The sequence below is a fragment of the Rattus norvegicus genome, chromosome 9 (assembly GCF_021556685.1).
Source record: "Rattus norvegicus strain SHRSP/BbbUtx chromosome 9, alternate assembly SHRSP_T2T, whole genome shotgun sequence".
Lineage (NCBI taxonomy): Eukaryota > Metazoa > Chordata > Mammalia > Rodentia > Muridae > Rattus > Rattus norvegicus.
In genome coordinates, this window is record NC_141542.1 from 64898625 (window position 1) to 64918667 (window position 20043).

The 20043-nt window shown below is 46.3% G+C and overlaps 1 protein-coding gene across 7 annotated transcripts in view; it reads left to right on the forward strand.

The window, feature by feature from the left end:
* The first annotated feature begins 830 nt into the window (after positions 1 to 830).
* Myo1b (myosin Ib) overlaps positions 831 to 20043 on the forward strand; it is a 161712-nt gene continuing 142499 nt past the window's right edge. For 5 of the 7 annotated variants that reach the window (NM_001432365.1, NM_001432368.1, NM_053986.3 and 2 more), the window contains 1 exon segment: positions 831 to 1017. The gene's annotated coding sequence lies outside the window, so the exon portion shown is untranslated. 7 annotated transcript variants of the gene reach the window in all.

Sequence of the window (20043 nt, forward strand, 5' to 3'; positions counted from 1 at the left end):
CTTGGTGGCCTCTGAGAAATCACCAAGGCCTTTGGTTCTTGTGCTTGTGGGACGGAGTGACTATATAAGGTTTGAAATCTTTGATTCATCTGCTTTCAGTGACAGTATCCAGATATAGGTCAGTGCACTTAAACCTTGTCCCATTTATGGTAATTTATTTCATTATAGGACAAAGTCATTAAATTCATGAGTAATAATTACTGTGTCTGCCGTGCTTAACACCCCAGCCATGTAATCCTCACCTCATCCCATGAGTAAGTTTGATGAACACCCTTACCTCTTCCAGGAACAAGTCAGACCCAGGGTCATGTGGCTTGTCCTGAATCCCAGTGTGACGAGGACAGCTGGAGAGAGAAGCTGAGAGTCCCGAGTCTTTAGACCCTCTACCATAGCCAAATGACTGCCAGTCATAGCTCAGTTCACATTGATATATTCAATATGTATGTCAGTGACAGACAATAAAAGCCTCGCACGACAGGCCATTTTCTCTTTCATTAAATTGGCATTTTGTGATATGTTTGGGCACCCAAATTTTGACCTAGGAGAGGAGGCAATGTGGAGAAGGAATATTCTCTTTGCTGGGGTTCGCGCCCAGTCTCTTGCAGTTGTCCGGCTCTGCATCTTTGGGCTGCAGTTCGAGGATCATGCAGTGACCAAGGTGAAGGGCTAGCGCGCTTCCCTGAGTGTCCCCGCCCGCCGGGTGCTCACCGGGGGGCGCTGTGCGGCCTGCGCCTGGCTGAACGGCGGCCAGGGAGCGAGGGGCGCGTCCGGGCGGCAAGGTCGCCGCCCCCGCCGGGAGAGGGGAGTGGCCGTGCCGCCGCCGCGCCTCAAGCCAGCGCACTCGGAGCCCAGCCGGCGGACGCGGTGTGGCTGCACAGGACGCACGGTCGGCTGAGCGGCGCCGGATCCCTGGCAAAACTGTGGCACGAACCCCGCATCGGGTCGGACCCGCGTTCCCCAGGCGCCGGCCAGCGAGCAGCACGCGGAGGCGGAGCGGCAGAGCGGTTGCCGGGCGAGGTACGCTGCGCTCCCCCGTGCCGGCTCCCTTCCCGCCTGTGCCTTTGTGCGCGCGGCCCCAGGCTCAGCCGCAGCCTGTAATCCCTGGTCATCAGCTCCTGGGGCGCTCTTGTGGGGCGCGGCGGCGCTCCACTGTGAACCCACGCGTATTCCCACTCGTGCTCCCACGCGTGCTCGAGGTCGTTGAGGGTGATCGCGGCCGCGTGTGGCTTCGGGGGTGGCAGGAGGGGGAGGGGGCTTGCAAACTAAGTTGCTCTCTCACTTTGTGATATTGGCTTCCCCCATATGGGCGCTGGGGAACCCTGCTTCCCGCGGGCCCACTCGCACCCCCCTCCATTCCTCTGGCCCACTGGAGTTTCCTGGCCCCGGGTTCTGTGGAAGGACAAGCTTATGGCTTCCTGTGGGAAGGAGAAGCGGAGGTGGAACAATGGGGCGTCCTGGGGAGTGGGGTTCAGGTGCGGTGTGCCCCGGCCGCGTCGCACCCTGAGGGGCTCCGGGACCCGATGGATCGCCCTACGAGTGCAGCTGCGCTCCGCTCCTTTGTTCCGCCACAGCGGAGGGGGCTGCCCCGGGTCCCGTTTCCTGCCCGGGATGGGATTGATTCACAGTCCCAGAGAGGCAAAGGGAAGGGGGCGGGGCTCGAATGGAAACCAGATTGGGAACGGGAGCTCTGGAGGGTGGCTGGGCAGGGTGGAGCGCTGGGGAGGGGGTGATGAGAGTGCGTTGGAGTTAATTACAAACACAACCTTCTGCCTAAAGGCCTGTGGCGTTTATTTGCGGTGCTTTGTTCATACTACGGCCTAGCTCTAATTGGTGCAGCAAGTTCTGTTTTTCCTTGAAGTTCTAGGCTCTGACTATGGGAGTTTTCTGAAAGCAGATCTTGTTATTTATAATGGACGAAGAGGGTTTTGTTTTTTTGTTTTTGTTTTTGTTTTGTTTCTGAACTATTTTTCGAAATGAATCAGGATATATGTGTGCGTGTGTATCTGTGGATTTCACTGTGGCTCGGATAGGCTGACAAAAAACCAAAACCAAACTAAAAACCAAAAAACTTTTTTTTTTTGAGACATGGTTTATTCCCTGGTTGACCTGAAGCTCAGAGATCCCACCTGCTTTTACCCTCTGAACGCTGGGACTAAAGGTGTGCACTACCACACCCAGCTAGGTGTGGGCAGAGCCATTTTGACAAAATAGTTTTCCCCATTACCATACTGTGCAGTTAGGATGCTTTTCCAAGAACTTTTGGGGCCTGGGAAGCACCAGGAAGTCGGATTGCTAAATACAGGAATAAGAATGATGTAACACTGAATTGAGGATTCTTTTTCATTGGTCCCAGAAGAAAAAACTCACCCGACACTCATTGTGGGTTTGGGTTTTTATACTGGAGCCATGGCTTCAAGTGTTCTGGGCTTTCCGCTGGGCCTACTGGAGTAAGAGAGAGAACGTTGCCTGACACTGAATATTTCTCTCTCTCTGTTTTTAGGAGTAAAATTGAGTGTAGTATGTCAGGTGTTTGTTAAAGAGACCCAGTCCTAGATTGGAATCAAGAATTCTGGAAGGTTAATCTGATCTTGGGAGTGGAAGCAAGCCTTGGGGGTCAAGCTATGGGTGTTTCTGAACAAGGGATTCCAATCAAGACTGGGAAGGAGGCTGACATTTCCAGGCACTGATAGTTATGCCTGTGGGACTCTGATGGAAGAGACCCAAAGTCCAGTGCAGGTTAGAATTACTGTGGTGATAACTTACAGCTTTCTGGCTGGGACCAGTGCTTCCTTTTGGAAAGCTGAAGGGCCACCGTGAAACCACCATTTTGGCTGTTTGCTGTCAAGAGGAATCAACGCCGAAAGCCTTTTAACCTTAGAAGGCGAGTTGGGAGCTCGCTCTGGGGAAAATGTTTTGTGCCCACTAAGTGGTAATGGAAAGAACTGCGCAGGCTCCTGCTGAGGGCTGGTGAGGGGATGTGGTCACGCTTCCAAGCCAGGCTGTAGAGGAGTGGAACGTGTCCTCAAAAGCCATCTCGACGTGAGGTTGGAGTGGGACAGTGCCCAAGTGTCAAGTTCTTTGCCATTACAGCTGCCTGGCCATGGACGTCTTTCATTGTTAGCCTCCTGATCTAGGCTTTTCATTCACTCGAGCTGTTTTGTTAAGCGAGCTTCATTTGGAGTCTGCCCAAGTGCTCTTTGGTCCATACATTGACAAAATATATAAAGTGTTAGGGCATTCGGGGATCATGAATGGGAGACTCCCTAAATAGCTGGTTTCTGGCCTCCGGCTGTCCCAGTGGTTGGGGGATTGTGTGCTAAGCCTGGCAACAGGCTGCATCCCCTCTGGGATGAGTCATCACTTTGTCAAGTCTGGAGTTTAAGGCTGACTTTCCCTACACAGCTATGAAAAGCCACATGAACGGACCAACTTCATTGGGGAAGGGTGTGGGCTGCGAGTGGGACGGGCATTTGTGGAAGAAGGGAACTGTACTGTCCTTGGCATCTATTGTATGTCCTTGCTTGTACCACTTGATTTGCTTTGGGCGAGGTTTGTCTTCCTCCTGATCCACCGTTTTCAATAGCTAGGCATTTACATTTTAATTAAATAGGCCAGCGTCAATGATAGTTACCATTTAGTAGGTTTATTATGTGTACAAGTTCATAGGCACCGTCACTATATTAGTCTTTAATAAAACAACTTGGCCAAAGGTCTCAGTTGGCCCAGGCTGGCCTAGAATTCACGCTGCTGCTTTAGATCGCTTTTGAAGTCTTTCTGCCTCTTCTCCTACCCCCAGGGCTAGCTTTATAGGCATAAACCACCATGCCCAGTTAAACTTTTTTTTTTGGCTTTTGTTTTGAGACAGGTCTTACTTTTAGAAATCACTATAAATCCTGCTCTGGCTGTTAACTCAAGGTAATCCTCCTGCTCCGGCCTCCGAAGTGCTGAGGTTGTAGGTGTGAGCCAGTGCTCCTTCCTTAGTACTCTGCCTCTTGTATTATACGTGTGCAGCATCCAGTAAGGGATAGAAATGGAGTCCGAGCGCTCAGTTCTAACATCAATGTTCTAACTAAACACTGTACAATTGCTGTGTATCATTAATCCCAGTTATCTGGAGGCAGAGGCAGACAGCGAGTTCGAGACCAGCCTGGACTACTGAGCTCCAGGGCTATGTGGAGATACTGTGTCTCAAACAACAAGCAAGCAAACAAACAAGCAGAATCTTGTAAATAATCATGATTTGCCTATTTACTTCATCAGCTTTTTGCAGGTTCTAAATCACTTTCATGTGCATTATAGTTGATCCTTCCTAAAGCCACTGCAGAATAGCTTTGGAAGACCGGATTACTGGCATCACTACTTTAAAATGGCAATTTTGAAAAGTTTATAAGCATACTTAAAAAAAAAAAAAAACCCACTAGGGTCATATGTAGGCCAGGCTAGCCCAGAACTCACTATGTAGCTGAGGATGACCCTGAACTTGTTTTCCTGCTTCCCACTACTTCACTTGGTTGTCAGAGGCTTTGGAGACTCAGGATCCTGCACGGTGGGCAAGCTCTCCCAGGGACTGCAGCTCCAGCTCCCTTTATTGGTGTTTTCCGAGGCTGGCCTGGCATTCGCCATCCTTACATCCCTTGAACAGTGGGTGTATGCTACCACACCCAGTTTACATAAGCTTCATCGAAACAACTTCATTTAGGGGACTGCCATTTGAAATTAAGTTCTTTTTAAAAAGCATTTCAGCTTGGTAGAATAGAAGTTGACTTTATATAGAATTAACACATTTTCTATTTCTTGAAGTCCGTTTTGGCTCTTTTTCTCTTAAGGTCTCTGAGAACACTGCACTTTGCTCCTCCTCAGCTAAGATCCAGAAGGAATGTGTTGCAGAGAGGAAATGGGACATCAGAGCTGGAAACACAGGCAGCAAGCAGGCCGAGGATTTTCCCAGCACACGCTTCCAGTGCTGGCAGGAGCTCTTTACAGAAGACATTCTTCCGTAGGGAAGTGTCAAGGGTCTTCCTTCACTGGATCCTCTGAGATCATCACATTACTGAGCTCTGTGGGAACGCACATTCCTCATGATTTGTGTACTTAGTCCTTCCCTACTGGGAAGTGAACTAGTTTAGACATCAATATAAAAGGGGAACAGAGGTGACCTGTATCCCTGGGCTGGAACAGAGAGCAGTACTGGGCAGAAGGATCAGACATTGGCCCAAGAGTAATCCCTGAGTACAGGATGGGATTTGTATTGAATTATTTATCGAGTTCTCATAATGCTCCTGGGCAGGTTAAAAAAAAAATCACACCCCTTCACTTATAACATGAACGCACACACGAACACACGCACACACACACAGACACGTATGCATGCATACATATTATTTCCTACGATAAGAATTTAGAGACTGTAAATTGTGCCTTCAGTTGCCTAAGTCTAGGGTACTATCGGGTCTCCAGGGTCAGTGGCATACCAACGACTTTGGTCTCTTACGTCCTGAATTCTCCAAGACAGGCAGTGTGTTCTCGCTTGTGAGCACCTTCCTACACACCAGTACTGAAGCAGTGCTTGGGGGATGGGGAGGAAGGTGCTCAGCAGACTTCCTTACAGAGTTGGTCGCCCTTGACAGTTTTGAGGCACCTCTTTCGTCAGTTCGTTCCATCAAGTACCCCGTTGATGTGAGTGTGAGACCCTGTATCGGACACCTTTCAAAAGCAATAAAGGAAATTGACTGTGTCCCCAAGGACAGTGTAGCGGGGCAGATGGATTTGCCTAGAGAGTGGAGGTTTGCTGAGATGAAGAAAATGGCTGTGACAGCTGTGGCGATCAAGGCCAAGGCGACACCTGCTGCCCCGGGAGAGGCTGGAAATAAACAAGCGAGGAGAGTGTGGGAAGAGAGTGAGGAAGTGCCGCACAGGTGCCCGCTTCATCCTTGGCTTCGTTTCCATCAACTAGGAGAGGATTCAGGCCCTGGACCCTGAGATCCAAATCCTAAAATCTGTGTGAGAAGGGGCGAGCAACAGGTGGGTCCCTGTCAGGTCTTAGCTCCAGCGTCCTTTTGTCCTGAGTTCACTGGGACTGCCAGTTCCCCACTCCCTCAGGTATATTTGTGGTTTAAAGGCCTTGCTGAGCCAGAAACGTTCATCAAGGAGGGATGTTTCTATCTTAGTCCCTTTTCCTATTGCCGTGTTAAAATACCTTGACAAAAAGAGGAACTCGTTCATTTTGGCTCACGCTTCAAGGTACTGTTGGTCTTAGCTGGGACATCAGGGCCACGGGCGCTCCAGGCAGCTGGATATATTTTTCCCACAGTCAAGGGTCAGAGGGCAGAGAAAGCCTGCTCTGCTGCTGGTCTCACATTTCCCATTTAGGCAGCCCAGGATCCCAGCCAGAGAGTGACCCACAGTGGATGGGGTCTTTTCACCTCAGCACAATTAAGGTAATCCCCACAGAGAGACCCAGGGGCCCATCTCCCTGGTAATTCTAGATTTTTGTCAAGTCAATACTAACCATCACCTTCCTAGTTCAGGTTATGCTACCGGCCATTCGGGATGTACCTGATTTATTGTCATTGTTGATGCATTCATGAGTAATTATGTGGTATGGTTTTTTCCCCTTCCACCTTTACATGGGTTCCAGGGATCAAACTTAGGTCATAGTGCTTGTGTCTCAAGCACTTTTACCAGCTGAACTATCTCAGTGGCCTCAGGCCACTTGCAAGGATTTAGTTTTGAGGGTTTTGAGGGAGCACCCACTTTGGAGAGAGAATCCTTCTTCCTTGCTTACATGGTCATCTAGAGTCAGGCCTCCTGCATGTGCCCTGGCTGGCCCAAAGCTGGGAAAATGGTTTGCTTTCTCTCACTTTATCCAATATTTCTGAATTGTGTGCTTAGCTCCCCAGTCCTGATTTTTATCCCCAGACTTGGTTCTGAGAAGCCAGACCCTGGCTGGTGATCTTTCTTGTCAGTTCCCCAAAGCCCACAGCCCCACATCTCTTGTTGTGAGAGTTGGGTGCTGTCTAGGAGTTTCCTGTGAGCTCAGCTGGCCTCTGGCCATCAGTGTAGGTGGGAGCAGTACGCTGTAGTCATAGTGAGTACAGGGTAATGCGGTGTGAAACGGTGTGGCAGAGGTTGAGAGAGAGCACTTTGAGCAGACTCAGGGAGAAGGGGCTTAGTAGAATTTATATAGTCTTCCAAGAAAGGCAGTTTTAGAAATGAGAAGCCAGAGAGAAGAGAAACTTGGCATTCTTCCTTAGCAGCACGGCACTTGACAGACACATCGGGCATCTGTCTTTCCTTCTCGCACAGACAAGCCTAAGAGGACACCAAGTCTGGGTTTTCCAGTGGCATTAGGTGCCCTGAAATTTTGGAGATGGCTAAATTTTGCCATTAATATGAAAATAAAATTTAGGGGTTTTGTTTTTCTTTTTTCTTTTTTTTTTGTTTTTAAACTTATTTGAAAAGAGAATTTGAAAGAGATTATATTTTGTCCTTCATGCTGGAGGAATGTATGTAACTGCCACATAGATTTCCCATGAAAACATAATAAAAATATTGGGGCTGTGGTATCTATAGGTAGAGTCCTTGCCTAGTATTAGATCCCCTCTGAGTTTAATCTGTAGGACTGGGTGGTGGTGGTGGGGCAGACCTTGAACTTGTGATTCTTTTGACAGTGGCTCAAGTCCTGGGTTTACCCAGCCTAAGAATTCAACATTCTTTTTGTTTTGTTTTGTTTGTTTTTTGAGGCAGAATCTCTGTGTAGCCCTGGATGTCCTGGAACTCACTCTGTAGACCAGGCTGGCCTTAAACTCAGAGATCTGCCTGCCTTTGCCTCTGGGATGCTGGGATTAAAATCATGTGTCACCATTTCCTAGTGTAGAATTCAGTATCTTTTAGAAAGCTAAATTGAAAGAAAATGGAAGAAATTATTAGTTATTGGTCTTATGTTTATGTGTCAGGGACCTATTGTGCTCCTTCCCTAGTTTTATGAAGAATTTTCAAGCACTGAGACCTAAAAACAACCACATGTGCGCGCGCGCGCACACACACACACACACACACACACACACACACACACACACACTCACACACGCACACACACACATGCACACGGCCACACACACTCACACACACACACACACACACACACGCACGCACACGCGCACACACACTCTCACACACACACTGAACACAGATGCACACATACGTGCACACCCTCCCCCCCCCAGAGAGCTGATTTCGAGGTTCCTATTGCCTCTCTTTCCCTTTAAATTCTGTACTATTCTCCCCTGAAGAGTTATTTGCCGTGTTCAGATAGGAAACATGCTTGCTTCTTAACTGATCATTTTTTTTCCCCTTGAAAGTACTTCAAAAGAATTGCCAATGTTCATTCATTTTAGAGCCAGAGCCCGGCTGCCTTGAGGAATAGCTTAATTTTCCTAACATTGGGTTTGTGCCAGTTTGCATTGCTAGCTGTATTTTTCAGTCCTCACGTAATCCACTTACATTTGAAGTAGGGGAACCATAGTTAAGAATGAGCACGTGACACGGTGAGGCACGTAGGAAAATGTTCTCATTGCCCGAGGTCTCCAGGGTGTGGAGAAGTATTCATAGAAACATGCGGATTGCCACCATGGGTTGGGACTGGAGGCTTCCTCCTTTGTGTTCTGTGACATTTGGAGAAGGAAGGGCAGTGTGATTTTTCATGCAAGTTTTATAAAGGTCCAAGAGGGTCTTGGATGTCCATATGAAGGCAGTTTTTTTAAAAACCTTCCGGCCTAGTGAAGGTAACCTTTACTTGTTTATTTTTATCTTATAAGCTATATGTTTCTTACTTTCCTTAAAGACAGAACTTGTATAGTTGGTATTTTGATTTTGAATACCCAACTTCTGGAAAGATGCAGTTGAAAGGATGCTGCCCGCACTCGAGACGGGGCCAGGCAGTTAGTGCTGGGAGCCCTTGGTTGTTTTCCTTCCTGTGGAGATAGCTCACTGTCCCCCAAACCCATCTAAATCTGTGCTTGACTTGGCTGTTTTTATTAAGAAAGTATCATTATTACCCCACTGCTGTTTTCTGCAACCCTTTATCCACCTAGGCCATTGCTGAATTCAACTCACATTCTCTGTTCGAACCTGACACCTCTCCTTTATTCTGTTTGGACTTTTAAAAGTATTTGCCCAGATTAGCTTGTTCCACAAAAAGAGCAGTAGACTGGGAAAAATGTCGCTCATAAGTTACATAAAACGGGTTCCTTGGCCAATGTTGCTACTGCTTCATTTGAATCGCTTCCTTTGAAATAAGTTCCCTTGCAGGATGACCTCCTGGCCTTTGTGGATGTGTACAGTGAAGTCCTGAGAAGGAGCTGTGGCTGCCACATATCCCATCTGATGCCTCTGACCCTCTTGAGGAATCGGTTTCTACTAACTCTGCTGATGTCACTGCATTGCACATTTTCTTTTTTTTTTTTTTTCAGTTACTACTGTACTTTATTGTGTTCAACCAAATCACCATGTTACAAAAATAGCAAGCTGCCATAATAAAAAATAAGGCTCCTCTATCCAGCACCAGATAGCATCATTTTACTTTCAAGCCTAGAAATTGCACACCTGTATATAAACCAACCGAAGATGAGGATTGAGAGTTCATCTTGGTGGATTTTTCCTTTGATGAATATGAAGTGTCCTTCCTTATCTTTTTTGATGACTTTTAATTGAAAATTGATTTTATTTGATATTAGAATGGCTACTCCAGCTTGCTTCTTCTGACCATTTGCATGGAAAGTTGTTTTCCAGCCTTTCACTCTGAGGTAGTGTCTGTCTTTGTTTCTGAGGTGTGTTTCCTGTAGGCAGCAGAATGCAGGGTCCTCGTTGCGTATCCAGTTTGTTAATCTATGTCTTTTTATTGGGGAGTTGAGGCCATTGATGTTGAGAGATATTAAGGAATAGTGATTATTGCTTCCTGTTATATTCATATTTGGATGTGAGGTTATGTTTGTGTGCTTTTCTTCTCTTTGTTTTGTTGCCAAGACGATTAGTTTCTTGCTTCTTCTAGGGTATAGCTTGCCTCCTTATGTTGGGCTTTACCCTTTATTATCCTTTGTAGTGCTGGATTTGTAGAAAGATATTGTGTAAATTTGGTTTTGTCATGGAATATCTTGGTTTCTCCATCTATGTTAATTGAGAGTTTTGCAGAATACAGTAACCTGGGCTGGCATTTGTGTTCTCTTAGGGTCTGTATGACATCTGTCCAGGATGTTCTGGCCTTCATAGTTTCTGGCGAAAAGTCTGGTGTGATTCTGATAGATCTGCCTTTATATGTTACTTGACCTTTTTCCCTTACTGCTTTTAATATTCTTTCTTTATTTTGTGCGTTTGGTGTTTTGACTATTATGTGACGGGAGGTGTTTCTTTTCTGGTCCAATCTATTTGGAGTTCTGTAGGCTTCTTGTATGCCTATGGGTATCTCTTTTTTTAGGTTAGGGAAGTTTTCTTCTATGATTTTGTTGAAGATATTTACTGGTCCTTTGAGCTGGGAGTCTTCACTCTCTTCTATACCTACTATCCTTAGGTTTGATCTTCTCATTGAGTCCTGAATTTCCTGTATGTTTTGGACCAGTAACTTTTTCTGCTTTACATTATCTTTGACAGTTGAGTCAATGATTTCTATGGAATCTTCTGCTCCCGAGATTCTCTCTTCCATCTCTTGTATTCTGTTGGTGAAGCTTGTATCTACAGCTCCTTGTCTTTTCTTTTGATTTTCTATGTCCAGGGTTGTTTCCATGTGTTCTTTCTTGATTGCTTCTATTTCCATTTTTAATTCCTTCAACTGTTTGATTGTGTTTTCCTGGAATTCTTTCAGGGATTTTTGTGTCTCCTCTCTATGGGTTTCTACTTGTTTATTTATGTTTTCCTGGAATTCTTTCAGGCATTTTTGCGATTCCTCTCTGTAGGCTTCTACTTGTTCTCTAAGGGAGTTCTCCACGTCTTTCTTGAAGTCCTCCAGCATCATGATCAAATACGATTTTGAAACTAGATCTTGCTTTTCTGGTGTGTTTGGATATTCCATGTTTATTTTGGTGGGAGAATTGGGCTCCGATGATGCCATGTAGTCTTGGTTTCTGTTGCTTGGGTTCCTGGGCTTGCCTCTTGCCATCAGATTATCTCTAGTGTTACTTTGTTCTGCTATTTCTGACAGTGGCTAGACTGTCCTATAAGCCTGTGTGTCAGGAGTGCTGTAGACCTGTTTTCCTGTTTTCTCTCAGCCAGTTATGGGGACAGAGTGTTCTGCTTTCGGGCGTGTAGTTTTTCCTCTCTACAGGTCTTCAGCTGTTCCTGTGGGCCTGTGTCTTGAGTTCACCAGGCAGGTTTCTTGCAGGGGAAAAGTTGGTCCTACCTGTGGTTCCAAGGCTCAAGTTTGCTCGTGGGGTACTGCCTAAGTCCTCTCCGCGACGGCAGCAACCGGGAAGATCTGCGCTGCTCTTTCCGGGAGCCTCCGTGCACCAGGGTTCCAGATTGCGTTTTGTGTTTTCCTCTGGCGTCTGGATGTGCGCAGAGTGCAGTCTCTTCTGGTTTCCCAGGCGTGTCTGCCTCTCTGAAGGTTTAGCTCTCCCTCCCACGGGATTTGGGTGCAGAGAACTGTTTATCAGGTCTGTTTCCTTCAGGTTCTGGTGGTGTCTCAGGCAGGGGTCCTGCCGCTCCTGGGCCCTCCCCTACGGGAACCCAGAGGCCTTATACAGTTGCCTCTTGGGCCAGGGATGTGGGCAGGGGTGGGCAGTGTTGGTGGTCTCCTCCGCTCTGCAGCCTCAGGAGTGCCAACCTGATCAGGCGGTGAGGTCTCTCTCCCATGGGGTATGGGAGCAGAGAGCTGCCGCGGGCCGGGATCCGCGGGTGTGGGACTTCCGGTAAACACCTGCATTGCACATTTTCAAAGCTATGGCTCTCTGACTCTGCTGAGAATATGTTCTGTATGAACTGCATGTGCTTCACCCTTTTAACTTCATAATGCTCCTTTTTTTCCTCTCTCTCTCTCTCTCTCTCTCTCTCTCTCTCTCTTTCTCTCTCTTCTCTGCCCCTCCCTTCCTTTCTTTAGACACACATATCCCACCCCAACACACACACGCACACACACACATATCCCACCCCAACACACACACACACACACACACACACACACACACACACACACACTACACTTTCTATGTTGCCCTGGGTAGCCTTGAACTCACAGACATCTGCTGCCTGCCTTTGGGATTAAAGATGTGTGTGACCACACCCAGCTACCACACTCAGCTTTTTTTTATTTTTTAAAACAAAACAAAATAAAACTGCTTGTTTCTTGCAAGTGCCCCATCTACCAAACACATTTACGAGTATTCAGTTCTTCCCCCCATTTTCTTTACCAGTTTCCCGCCCCAGATTCATGGTGCTCTTGTTCGTCTGAGTTTACAGTGCTCCCTGGTTGAACCTAACAGAAGAGAACATATTCGAAGCGATAATATGGTAAAAAATAGCGCTAAACATCATCTAGTCCAGTCACTGGATTCACAGCATTTTCCGTAATCGTGTCAGCCCGTGTGCCACATGAAACTGCAAGTTTGCGTCGTCTCTGCTCAGGTTAACGTGTGCGTGTGTTCTCCAACCTCGCTATGAGCTCCCCACGCCCACCTCGCTCCACCCTCAGTTTTAAATTACTGGAGTTACCTGCATCTCAATAGAAATTCAGGGAGAATGGATAGTTTTATAGTTTCAAGGCTTCTGGCCACAGACCTGATAAACCTCTCTGTTTACTTAGGTTTTTTTTTTTTTTACAGCCTTCCAGTGAAATTTAATGCGTACTTCATGTGTGAAAGTCTTTCTCATCTTTTGTTAGATTTTCTGGGGTGATTTGGCTCTCGTGGTCAGTGTTTGGTACCTTTGTGATCGCTGTTTCTGGTGTATCAAGAGGAATGGACTTTGCGTTTGTTCATTAGATGGCTCTTGGTTGATTTAAATGTTGATGCCATCTGTACTTGCTATGGGAAGCGGAAGTCAGGTGGGTTTCAGTGGAGCAGGAAGTAACTTGGGCATATGTTGGGAATGTCACAATTTTAAGTTTAAAAATGATATACTTTTAGAAGTAAGGAAAGGTGACTTTCAGTTATTTAAATGCATTCATTGATTTAGTTATTAAATATTTTGGATGCCTTCTATGTCACGGGTGCCATACAGAGTCCGAATGGTGACGGGAGAAGGTGTGGTTGTACTTCCATGGAAGAGATTGGTTGGAGAGAGGGATCCAGATCACCACATCTCTTTCCTCCTCTGCCTCTCTCCCCCTCTAGTCTATACAGACACACACACACACACACACACACACACACACACACACACACACACACACACACACACAGAGTGGAAACTAGGGAGACTCCTGAGGCCCGAGGTGGGGTACTCAGGTGCACGATGAGTCAAGGGGAGCATCAGTCATCATGGACTTAAGTCAGGCTATTACTTGTGGAACTAGTCAGCTAAGGTAAGCCAACTTACCTCTGGCAATGTGCCCTTCTCTCCCAAACAAAGCTGCCTGAATAGAGAGAGGACTGTCTCTGTGGTGGAATAGACACCCTCCTTCCAGGTTTTCTGCCACCCATGCTTTTACTTCAGACAGCCCCCATGGCTTATGTCACGGACTGTTTGAATTTATGATGGTGTGAAAGCAATATGCATTCAGTGGGAACTGTATTTCGGCGTTTGATCCCCCCCCCCACCCGAGGCTAACAATATGGGCAGCAGGCGAGAGTACTACTAAAACGTGCAGTAGCCTGCAGTGTCCTGCATTGCTGTGCTGTGAGGTTCCCAAGGCCGAGGAGAGTAAATGCAGTTTCAGCTCAGGGTATTTCAGCTTATTTTGGGTGACTAAGCTCCATCATTAGTTGAATATTTACTGCTGCTACCCTTGCCACTGCCTACTGCTTCTGTGGGGCATCCGAACATCCAGGGAAGTGGCTGTCTTTGCTTAGATGTCAGGTTTGCTCCCAAGAGTAGGGTGGGTGGAGTGGGGAGAATGACCTGGATTCCCCAAGGTCCTTGCACCCTGCTCACCTGTCAGTACAGCTCTGTTTGGTCAAGGCTTTGCACTTGGGGCAACTCATCTGAGCTTTAGTCGTGAGAAGCAGTGTGGTGTGCTGGTGCAGGGCTCCAATAAGCATTGGCTTTGAACATTGACTTTTGTGTTTAGTGTTGCTAGCCCGTGTCTGTGCTTTACTGTTGAGTCTGTGTCTGCCTGTTTCCTCATCTGCAAAATGTGAGTAATAACAGACTCTTCTCTGGGCTGTAGGAGGAATTCTGTGAGGAATGTGCACGCACGCACATGTGTGGTGCCAGCCCAAAGCAAGAACTCTATGTTAGTTCCTATTGTTTAGTCTTTTTGAGAATGGATCCTGAGGTCACTCCTCCCTGGGATATTCAGGTCTGTTTGAATCCATGCCATGTGTATAATTTATGACTAACAGAGACCTTGACATACTTCTTGGACAGGTAAGTAGGAAGAAAAATGGCACAGGAAAAAAATGTTGGCAATGATCGTTGGGACAATAGAGCAACAACGCTTGTATTGTTATCCCTCTCACTGGTTTTTCCCTGAGCACTGATTATAATACAACTACTGGAAAAAGAAGAGGCCATGCTAGCCTTTACTCAGATGCTGCTGCTGTGTGGTGAGGGAGAGCCAAAGGATTGATTGACAGCCTGGTGCTGGCAGCTTTCACTGGTGGAGCCGCTTTCCTGGTGTATTTAAGTTGCAGAAATGCAACAGTGTGTTCAACTGTGTTCCGCAGAGGCCCCCAAAGTTAGCAGATGGGCTGTGTGCATTGGGAGTTGCTTCTCGTGTTATTTCCTTCTTTGTCTCTGTGTTCCCTGAAGGCTCCCAGTCGCCCCCACCCCCCACTCCATTGCTCCCTTCTGTTTCATCTCCCCTTAGATCCCTCTCCTCTTAATCCCACCTTTCTTCTTCCTTTGCTGTCCTGCAGGGCTGAAGGGCTCAAGGAGAAAGTTTGATCTTTTACTACCTGGTAAAATACTTTGTACCTTCTAAATCAAGTGGCCTAGAATCAGCAAGAGAAGTTATGAATTAAGTTCGCCTAAGGTTCCAAAAATACCTAGAGCCTTCCATGCAGGATTGGGTTCTGAGAGGGGTGGCCAGTGGCATGCTGGGCTTGACTTTTTCTCTTTGCCTATTTATTACTTGGGGGTTCTTCAGCATTGCCGCCATTGTGCATGTATCAGAAAATTTGAACTTTTCCAGACTAGTAGACTAGAATTCTGGAAAATTACCCAATGCATTTTCACAAGGGAACCATGCCAATCTGATAAGTTTCCTCAAAAGCTCATTGCTTTTCATTTCTCTCATGGAGGAGACTTCTCAAGCTTTCCAGCCTTCCTTGTGCTTCTCCCCTTCTGTAATTGTGCGTGGAGACGCGGTCTTTCCCGAGAAGTTTATTTACAGGAATTGATAGTTAAGTAGTTTGAAAGTAATCCCGTTGGGCCCGCTAGGGTACCTGGGGAACAGCAGCGCTGCCTGACATCAGGGGACAGTTGCTTACTTGAGGTGGGCATTTAAATAAACAGAATTACAGCCTGTTTCTAAAAACCTTGTTCTGTAGTCTGTTTTTCATGCAGTAGTTCAATGTAACAAATTATTTACCTTAGTTCTCTGTCTTAGGAAGTCTTGCAACTACAGCAGTATCCGGGTCGATAGTGTGATCTCAACTAGGACTTGTTGCTTTTCAGAAGCCTTCACAGCGGTTCTTTCAGTCTGTTTGAGCACGGTGGCGGATGCAGGGGTGTCTGTCTGTCAGTGACCCTTGGTGGGGGTTGTAGAGCCACGTGGAGTTGGCATGACCTTGAAGGATGATTTTCTGTAGTCTGATTCTGCGGTGTCTGGTTCAAGCTGGGTGTGGCAGAGGTAAGGCCTGAGCTTTTAGGAAACCCAGGAACATCGTGGATTTGGTCTTAACGCCGGGCCTGTCTTGGCCGTTAGAAAACAAGACCCAGGTGTAGGGAGGGTGTTGGAGGCTAGTTGTACAGTTTGGTGGCTCCTGGAGCGACCTGTTTTGTATCCGATGGCCATGGAGTATGGTTCCTCACTAGGTCCCTGTTGCACAGTCTGTGGCCAGTGGTTACCTGGTTCACCTTCGCCTCCTGTGGGATCTATTGGCCAGTGGTTACCTGGTTCACCTTCGCCTCCTGTGGGATCTATTCCACCTTAACGGTTGTTTTCAGCCCCAGCTTGTGTCTGGTGAGTTTTTCTTTCTAGAGCCGTCAACAGCCTTGGCTGGTGCTCCAGCTTTGCAGCTGTACATAGATTTATGTCCAGTTGGGTTCCTAGAAAGAATCAGTTTTGAGGGTCTCACACTGACAATTTAAAACTATTTGTGTGTGTGTGTGTGTGTATGTGTGTGTGTGAGAGAGAGAGAGAGAGAGAGAGAGAGAGAGAGAGAGAGAGAAATTGTATTGAGATTGTAGCAGATGTAGCAGGGAAACGGGATGTCAGTCGAAGAGATTTAGGAATTTAAGACTTCTCTAGTAAACTTCCAACTTGTCCACAAACCATTCATAGAATATGGGATTATTAGAACTCTTTAGGATATTTTTTATTAGAGAATAGTTTTTAAGAACATCTCACATAGAGTTTGGAAAGTAGAGTTAAAAAAGATACATATCAGAGATTATGACAGCACACACAAGCCAGACAAAAAAGTTGGTCCCTGAGAAGGGAACTGGAACACAAAGGCCCACCCCCAACCTGCCCCGCCCCCAGCCTGCCCGCCCCTAGACAAGTCGCCATTTATAATTGGTACCTGCTGGGAAAGAGAAACCAGTTTTCTCCAATGAAACGGAATATCAACCAGCCACACTCCAGGGCAGGCCCTATGCCCATGACTAGTTGGCAAACACAAAACAGACTGACCGACTTTCTTTCTTTTTTTCTGATTTTTTTTTTCTTTTTAAATTTTGTTTTGATTTTCATTTTCTGGTTTGGTTTTGCTTTTTGAGAGAGAAAGAACATAAAGGTAGATGAGAGGGAGGTAGGGATGATTTGGGATCAATAGAGTGGTGGAGTGTTTTTCTACCATTCGGGAAACCCTGTGTTTTATGCCCAGCACTGCATAAAGGTAGGCATGGAGTTCATCCTGCCCATATACCCAGCACTTAGGGGCAGAGTGAGGATCAGGAGTTCACAGTCATCATTGAACCTGATCTTGAATTTGTTTTGTTTTGTTTTTTAAAGTCACACTACCTTAAAATGAAAACTAGTCATTTCTGAATAAAACTTTCTAACCTTGTGTGACCTTGTATGTTTATTTTTTTTTTACAATGGCTCTTTTTTTTTTTTTTTCTTTTTTTTCGGAGCTGGGGACCGAACCCAGGGCCTTGTGCTTGCTAGGCAAGCGCTCTACCACTGAGCTAAATCCCCAACCCCGTATGTTTATATTTAGAAATCCAATTGTTAATACGGAAGACATTTTCTGTATTACTGCCTAGTTTTAATATGTTACATTGAGTTGTCACTTAATTGAGCATGTTCATGCAGTGAGATGCTTTAATAAACGAAACACTGTGTGTTATGTGTAAGGATCATGTCTTTCACCTCAAATACTGACCGTTTCTTTGTGGTGGGAGTGCTGCACAGTTATTCAAATACATTTCATGACAGCATAGTATTCCATTGGGTGCTGTAATTTCTTTGGCACAGTCCTTTATTCTTGGATTACGTTGGTTTGCTGTCATAAATAATACCGTGGGCTCTTAACTCTTGCTCTCTTCGATCTCTGTTCCTTCTCTCCCAATTCCCTTCCTCCCTATCTCTCCATGTGTTCATGACCGACCTCTCCTCCTCTCCCTCCTCCTCTTCTTCCTCCTCCCCCCGCACTCTGCCTTTCTCTGTCTCTATTCTCTCAACTCCTCTCCCCATGCCCTAATAAACTCTATTCCATACTATAAAAAAAAAAAATAATACCATGGATGACCTTTTGGTAACTATAACTTCTTCCAGATTTTGTATGATTTTTCTACCGATAGAGACCAAGTCTGAGAGGACTGCAAAAATTTTCATGAAGGTTGCCATCATGGGTTGGGTGGCCCGGATGGATGGGAGGGGTGGGAGAATTGGAACATAGTAAAACACTCGCTTCTGGCTTGCGTGATGTTCTCACAGACAGGGCTGCAGGGAGAGGTTCATTTTGGTTTGCATAGCTCATTCAGGCTGTGAGGAAATTTTCAACATATTGAATCGCTGGGCTGGAGCTTGTGCAGTAGTCAGGGCTTGGGATCCAGAAAAAAGCATCATGATGTCTAGGTGTGCTTCAAGCTGTAGATGTGTTTAGGATTAAGCCTTGGATACCTGACTAGAATGAAAAGAGAAGGTGGAGGACAGGACTCTAGGGAGCATTGCTTTGTGAGTAGAGGAAGGAGGAGTTACTAAGACAGTAGTAAGGCTAGTAGGACTAGTCATACAGTAGAAAGGGTGGTCATAAGGAGTGGGGTAATGGTGGGCCACACAGATACAGTGACAAACTTCGAGATGATTTCAAGGCTTGTGCGGGGGGTGGGGGGCAGGGACAGAGACAGAGATAGAGACAGAGTCAGAGACAGACAGACATGAGTTTCTAGGAGCATCAGTGCCTGTCCAAGGTGGACTGTTAGAAACCTGAAGAGACAGACAGTTGCTAGAAGGGGCTGTTGGATGTTGTGTCAGTTTTCTAAGGCTTCCATAACTAAATGCTACAGAACAGTTTAAACAGACTCATTCCCTCATAATCTGGAGGCTAGAAGTTAAAGACCAAAACGTCAGCAGGCTCCCCAAAGGTCTCTTCTACCGCCTTTTGAGTGGCTTACAGGTAACTGCCTTGTTTCCATTAGGTCATCCCTTGATCTGTCTTATCTGTCACCTCTACTTTCTAAAAAAGGTTTTGTTTTATGTGTATGGATGTTTGTTTGCATGTATGTCTGTGTACCATCTGTGGACCTGGTGCTCACAGAAGCCAGAAGAGGGCATTGGATCTCCTGGACCTGGATGTGAGCCATTCTCTAGGTGCTGGGAATCAAACCCAGGTCTTCCAGAAGAACAGACAGTGTTCTTAGCTGCTGAGACATCTCTCCAGTGTCTTGTGCCTTCTCGTAAGGGTCTACTCTAGTCCTCCCCTTTAACATGGAAGATCCTCTCTCCAAAGACATCACATTTTATGGTACTGGCACTGAGGGCTTTATGGTGTGAACCTCAAGGAGAGAAATGTGGCCATCGTACATGGACTGTGAACCAGTGACCCACCTGCCTCTCCCCTTGCCTATACCTCCATTCTGCTGACCATCTGGCCACTCTGTCTAGCTCTGGTCACTCTGGTAGTTCTGTTCATGCTTGATTCTTTCCTGGTTCTGTCGCTTTGCACCTTGGCCCTTTTCATGAACTCGATGTCATCTGTCTTGTCTCCTACTCTTCTTTAGTCACAACTCCACCTTTTGTGGCAAAATGTTCAGTGTTCAAGCCGTAAAAATTTACATCAGTTGAACTGTGGTAAATTATATTTGATGGTAGCATGGAGGGATCGTGGGACGCTGAGCTTTTGGCTTTTCTTACTGTGTCCCTCAGTTTAAAGGAAAAGCATGCTGGGAATATCACTTTAGTTCAAGGTTCAGTAAAAGTGTACATTTGAGTTTGCCTTGTGTTTCACAAGTTAATTCTTTTCCTCCAGAGTTTAGTTTTGAGTTCCTTTTCTTTTCAGGAGCCCACTTTAGTTAAAATTAGACTGAGTGGGTTGCAATCCCAGTAGAGTCTGGGGGCAGAATTATTTCAGTGGGTGTGTTATAACTGGTGTACATTCTCTCTCTTGTGTGTGTGTGTGTGTGTGTGTGTGTGTGTGTGTCTGTATCTGTGTCTGTGTCTGTGTCTGTGTCTGTGTATGCATGCGCATGCACACGTGTGTGTAATGCAAACAGACACATATAGACACACATACAGACACACACAGACATACACTCGAGACATGTATAGAAACACACACATATACAGAC